Source organism: Giraffa tippelskirchi, chromosome 1, assembly GCF_054371585.1.
Source record: "Giraffa tippelskirchi isolate mGirTip1 chromosome 1, T2T-mGirTip1v1.2.pri, whole genome shotgun sequence".
Lineage (NCBI taxonomy): Eukaryota > Metazoa > Chordata > Mammalia > Artiodactyla > Giraffidae > Giraffa > Giraffa tippelskirchi.
The window spans coordinates 111,968,427-111,974,673 of NC_137275.1; the positions used below are offsets into that span (position 1 = coordinate 111,968,427).

The 6,247-nt window shown below is 34.6% G+C and overlaps 1 pseudogene; it reads right to left on the reverse strand.

Annotated features, from left to right (window-relative positions):
* Window positions 1-906: 906 nt before the first annotated feature.
* LOC145539176 (olfactory receptor 10AG1-like) lies at window positions 907-1,833 on the reverse strand (annotated as a pseudogene).
* Between the last annotated feature and the right edge of the window lie 4,414 nt (window positions 1,834-6,247).

The window sequence follows — 6,247 nt, forward strand, 5'->3', positions numbered from 1 at the left end:
GACTCTTTCCATTTGAAGAAATACAAGATCTTTTTAATAGTAATTTTTTTTAGTTTAATATAGTGATTCTGTCTTATCAAGTATAATCCTTTACAACCAGGAAAACTTGGGAAAATAATGTACTAAATATCCCAAGTATTTTTATTTTAATTTCAATTGTGTACTTCACAAAAAGAATTTTTTAAAAAAGCAAGAGATCTTAGAGAATGGATAACACTATATGGGCAGAAAATGATCGAATCCCATACATCTTATATCTCTGAACAGCAAACATGCTTTCATATTTTTTGCATTAGTAAAAATTAAGTGAACAAATTATCAAGATGCTAGTAGCATGATTTGGCTACATAAACAAAACATATCTTGAGAGAAGAATTCAGAGAGAAGCAGAGGGTAAAAATTTATTGCCACACTACAAAAATGTAAGGGTCATTGTGCAGTTTTATATTTAATCTTTACAGAAGGATCAAATTGAAGTCATTGAAAGGTAAAATGTCTAAAGTAAAAAAAAACATAGATATTTAACAACTGTTCTCCAAACTTTTACCATCTGTATTATCTAAAGACATCATGAAAAGGGAAAAAAAAGTTCATGATAGTTATATGAACAGGAAAAGTACAAAAATATCTATGGTTTTAGGGGAAAAGGTAGGTAAGTGATACTATACTTTCTCATAATATTGCAAATCACCAGTAAATTTGTAGACTGATTACAATATTGCCTAAATACATAGTTTCTTATCAGTAAGATACCATAATATAATCCTGATATTAAAAAATCCGGTATAAAACAATAAGGCCAGGAATGAATGAATGTAATATATCCTATTAATCATGTGGAAAAAGCAAACTATTTCTGATTATACAATGGTAAAATTAAATAGGAAAACAGAAAATGAGTTTAAATCAAGCAGCCAATGCTTTACATGAAGGTAGCAGTTTTCTCAAGGCTGTCAAGACATCCTTATTTCTCAGCGTGTATATCAGGGGGTTAAACATCTGGGTGATAGTGGTATAGAAAAGTGAGAGAAATTTGTCTGTTCTTCCAGACAAATTCTTCCAGAATTTTTGGATTTAGGTCATAAATATGTAACGGTTGAAGATCCACAGAATAAAGTCACAACCATGACATGAGATGAGCAGGTGGAGAAAGCCTTTGCTCTTCCTGTTGCCGATGGCAACTTCAGGATGGTGGAGGTGATTCTACTGTAGGAGCCAAGAATCAGCAGAAAAGGGACCATGACAAAAAGCACAGCAACTGTAAAGACCAACATCTCGTCCAGAAAAGTGTCCCCACAGGTCAGCTTCAGTACTAGGGGGATGTCACAGAAGTAGTGATTGATTTGGTTGGATCTACAAAAGGACAGAGAGAAAATCTGGCCCGTCTGCCCTACCTCAGTTGGAACTCCAGTGACCCAGCAGGCAGCCACATGGACCTTGTGGTTCATGACCAGAGGATAGTGCAGGGGGCTACAAATGGCCATGTAGCATGCAGCGGTCATAGGCCGTCACTGTAAGAAGCAGGCACTCTGTGTTTCCAAATATAATGACAAAACTCATCTGTGTTGCACAAGCAAGGAAAGAAACATGTGTTTTCTGAGTCCAAAGGTTTATGAGCATTCTAGGAAGAGTGGCAGACACATAACAGATTTCCAAGAAGGAAAAATTACTGAGGAAAATGTACATGGGAGTCTGGAGAGTCTGGTCTGTCCTGCTTATGAGAATAATGATGCCCTTTCCAACCAGAGTTATTACAGAGGTAAACAGAAACATCACAAAAAGAAACATTTGGAGATTGGGAACGTCAGAAAATCCCAAAAGAACAAATTCCATCATTGAAGTGAGATTCACATTTGCTAGATATTTTTGAGGTTCCATCTGTGAAAATAGTACAATTAGACATTTATCTTTTTTTTTGTAATTCTATAAATTAAAGGGATTTAGAGGAATCATTAATAGTACATAAGATTTCTATTCTCTATTAACGTCTAGTGTTTTATATCCTGGACTCAACACAGCTGAAGTCTAATGGAAACTGCTGTTACTGCTAAGTCGCTTCAGTCGTGTCCGACTCTGGGCAACCCCATAGACAGCAGCCCACCAGGCTTCCCCGTCCCTGGGATTCTCCAGGCAAGAATACTGGAGTGGGTTGCCATTGCCTTCTCCAGTGCATGAAAGTGGAAAGTGAAAGTGAAGTCACTCAGTCACGTCCGACTCTTCGAGACCCCATGGACTGCAGCCTACCAGGCTCCTCCGTCCATGGGATTTTCCAGGCAAGAGTACTGGAGTGGGTTGCCATTGCCTTCTCCGTAATGGAGACTATGTATGCTAAATTCTAAATATAAAAGCATAAGTTGCAATTCAAGGTTTAACTTTATATAAAAGTGATATGCTTAAGAATTATGCACTTTCATTTTGAATCTGTGTGCAGAGCAAAATCTATCCATTTTACTTATATTAAAAAAGCGAAATTCTGAAGCAGAAATATTTGCGTACCACTTTCTCAGTGGTAAGGCACCACCAAATTCTGTAATGCATTTTTCAGGAATTTCCCAACTCTTCCATTGGAACTTTCTCAAGAATGAAGCATGCTTTTCCTTCCATATTCTGCAATGATAGCTCTTACTTCTTGTGTGTGCACTTTATTTGAGACCATTCTGACTGCCTTTATCTACTAAAATAAGCAACATAGCCATTAGGCATTATAAAGCAGGAACTTTTATTTATCTTTTGCAAGGATGCAGCTTATGTTTGACAGTGTTGTTGACTTATTGGTTATTTAATTAATAATGACAAACTTGAAGGAACTACATTGATGATATGATTTCTGAAACTCTGCTTGGTATATCTATTCTCAAATATCTTATGATGTGCCAGGGGTCACTTTCATTTAAAAATTATCAAGCTAATAATATATCTAAGATGCAGCACATGAAAATTAAAACTGAAAGCTACAAATTATTTAAAATATGGCTAATACACAGTTCCCCAAAATATCAAAACCAGAGAATACATATATTTTTGCTGGTAGGTAAGTGAGCAAGTATCGTTTAGTGAGTAATTAGTGAGACCTACAGACATTCAAAGTTCTCCTGTATTGAGATATACTTGGAAAATATAAAAATTTTAAAAGAAAGATGATTAGTAAACTGTAGCTTTAAATAATATCTAGGAAATTGGAAAACACAATTTACTTTGTGCTACTCTTGTGTTAGTAAGCTACTTGCAACAGCATGTTATTGAATTGTGTTAATGTCATGTTATATTGATATTATAGATGAAGAAACTAGGGCTCAAAGGTTTACATGATTAAACTAAGAAAAAAAAAAAGATGTTCTCTTTGACTTCCAGGATTCATGAGCATTGTGAAGGGTAACAGATCCATAGCTATTTCCAAAAGGAAAGAATTGCCAGGGAAAGAATACATGGGAATGTAGGTGTCAAGACCCACTTTTGTTATTAGAATTATGGTGCTGTTGCCCATCAAAATAATGATATACCTGACTAAAAACAACCCAAATAGAAGCCACTGGAGACGGTGAACATCAGCAAAGCCCAAGGGAAGAAATTCCTTCAAATTAGTTAGATTTTATTCCGGTATATTTCTTTTTGTTCTCTTCTCTGTTTGTGTTTTCTCTATAGAAAAAGAAGATTTAGCATTTGCTTTCACTCCTCCATCCCCAACATTTCTTTTCTTCAGTGCTAAATAAATTATAATTTCTAATTGTACAAGTCCAGCATTGTGATAGTTAAATCATCAGCATATACCATGAATAAGATTCATGGTAAGACAAAGTTTTGCATGTTATTCTCAACAGTGAGCAAATTAGAAAAAGCGACTACTCTGTGTGCTGTCTCTAAGTTGTCTGCACTATACCTCTTTCTTGTAAATGTTTAAGTGCTTATTATCAAGGGAAATAAATATTAATGCTTTAATATTGCTATTTTGAACTCAAGTCTCCATTATTCAGAAAAACTGAAATGATTAAAAGGATGTATGATAATATTCCATATCAGTTTGTTATTGCTCATACCACCATCTCTACCCTACCTACTTCAGTTAGGTCTATATATTTAATATTAATTAGCAGGTTAAATCATGTAAGTAATTTAAAAACAGTATTGAACTAAAAATTATTTCATTATTTTAAACTTAAAAGCATTTATTTTTTCTTAAAAATAGATGTTCCTTGAATTCCCCAGAAGTTGCAACTGTATGAACTAGATTGCTTTATATTTATTTCAGTTCAGTCGCTCAGTCATGTCCGACTCTTTGCGACCCCATGGACTGCAGCATGCCAGGCTTCCCTGCCCATCACCAATTCCTGGAGCTTGCTCAAACTCATGTCCATTGAGTCAGTGATGCCATCCAACCACCTCATCCTCTGTGGTCCCCTTCTCCTCCTGCCTTCAGTCTTTCCCAGCTTCAGGGTCTTTTCTAATAAGTCGGTTCTTCGCATCTGGTGGCTAAAGTATTGGAGCTTCAGCTTCAGCATCAGTCTTTGTTTTATATTAGTATAATCTCTTCTTAAAGTATCAGCAGGATTCTAATTAATTTAAGAATGTCCATTGAAATATCTTTGCTCAAAACCAAGTTTATCTCCCCACATTGTATAAAATATATCAGTTAATACTGTTCTATTTATCTGTGTCTCTTTTGATGTCTCACATATAGGGTTATCTTTACCAATTGACTAAATACCATATATATGTGTTAGTATACTATATTGATGTTTTTCTTTCTGGCTTACTTCACTCTGTATAATAGGCTCCAGTTTCATCCACCTCATTAGAACTGATTTGAATGTATTATTTGTAATGGCTGAGTAATATTCCATTGTGTATATGTACCACAGCTTCCTTATCCATTCGTCTGCTGGATTCATGTCAATGTATGGCAAAATAAATACAATATTGTAAAGTTAAAAAATAGAAAATAAACTAATTTAAAAATATATATATCAGTTATTCAAGTCTTGAGCATTTCAAAATAATTCAACATTATTAGTAAATTTTTTTAACTGTAAACTTTATTTGACCTAGTCAGAAATACATGGAAGTTCCTTTAACATAACATTCTTGCTATTATATATCAAGTATTAAATTTTAAAATAAAAGTTATAAACTAAAGCTTACAAGAATATAAAAGAGTTCATATTTACCATTCTTATATAAGATGACACTGATTTTTTCTCACTGTAGAGGATATAAATAATGATATTAGTTTAAGCGAAATCACAATTTAGTCAGACATTCAACTTACTTTTAAAATATTCCATCCTTTCCAAAATAAAGGGCTCGTCAATAAAGTTTCTCTACCCTAGGAGATCTCTTAGAGCAGTTACGTTACATTTCCAATTAAAAGTATCACTTGGCACTCTATGGTTTGTTTTATTTTTCCCTGTTAGTTCTCACTCCACCCAGAATACTTTCTCTTCAGCCTCTTCATGGACTAGAGTGCACAGCACATTTCTTATTTCTTAGAATTGAATAGGGTGCTGAGCAGCATAACTGCAGACCATCTAAAACTGACACACACCCAGTTCAAACACTATCATGAACACTCTACTGTGTGCCTCGTTCTATTAACACTGAGCTTGCAGCACAATTTCCTGAACATGTTTTTCTTATATCCTCCTATATTATATTCTTAATTGATATTTAGGGTTCTGCAACATGCAATTGCCCAGATGATAAATACTATTTTAATCTTATATGTTATTGATTCTTTCCCAGGCACCAGGGAAACCTAAGAGATAGATGTTGTATTATTATTCCTGGAATAAAAAAAAAAATTTAGCACTAATAATAGAGGTTTTATTTTCTCAGTTTCAAATTTCTAGTGTGAATGCAGTTGTGAGAGAAAATAATTCCAAAACTTTGTATAGGATAAAATAACTTGAATTTTCCAACTGAGATAGTGTGGAAAGATGCCAGCAACACAGTCTGTGTCTTCTTGGCTTCAAGTCTGGGAAAAATAATTATTCCCAACATCTAGACTGTTTCAAAAATGTTGGTTTGGATCCAATCATGTTACTTGTTAGTAAACAATGGGTACTAATGTTTTATGATTACAAACAGAAAATATCTCTATGAGAGGGAACTCTGATGGTAGTGTTATAACAGAGAGTGACTATGAAGGCAATAACCGAGTATCAGGGATCATGTGCAAGACACCACAGAAGGTGAGTGAGGAGTGGGTGATGTGAGAAGCCAGCCAGAACTGAGCTACGGCAGGTGCACATCC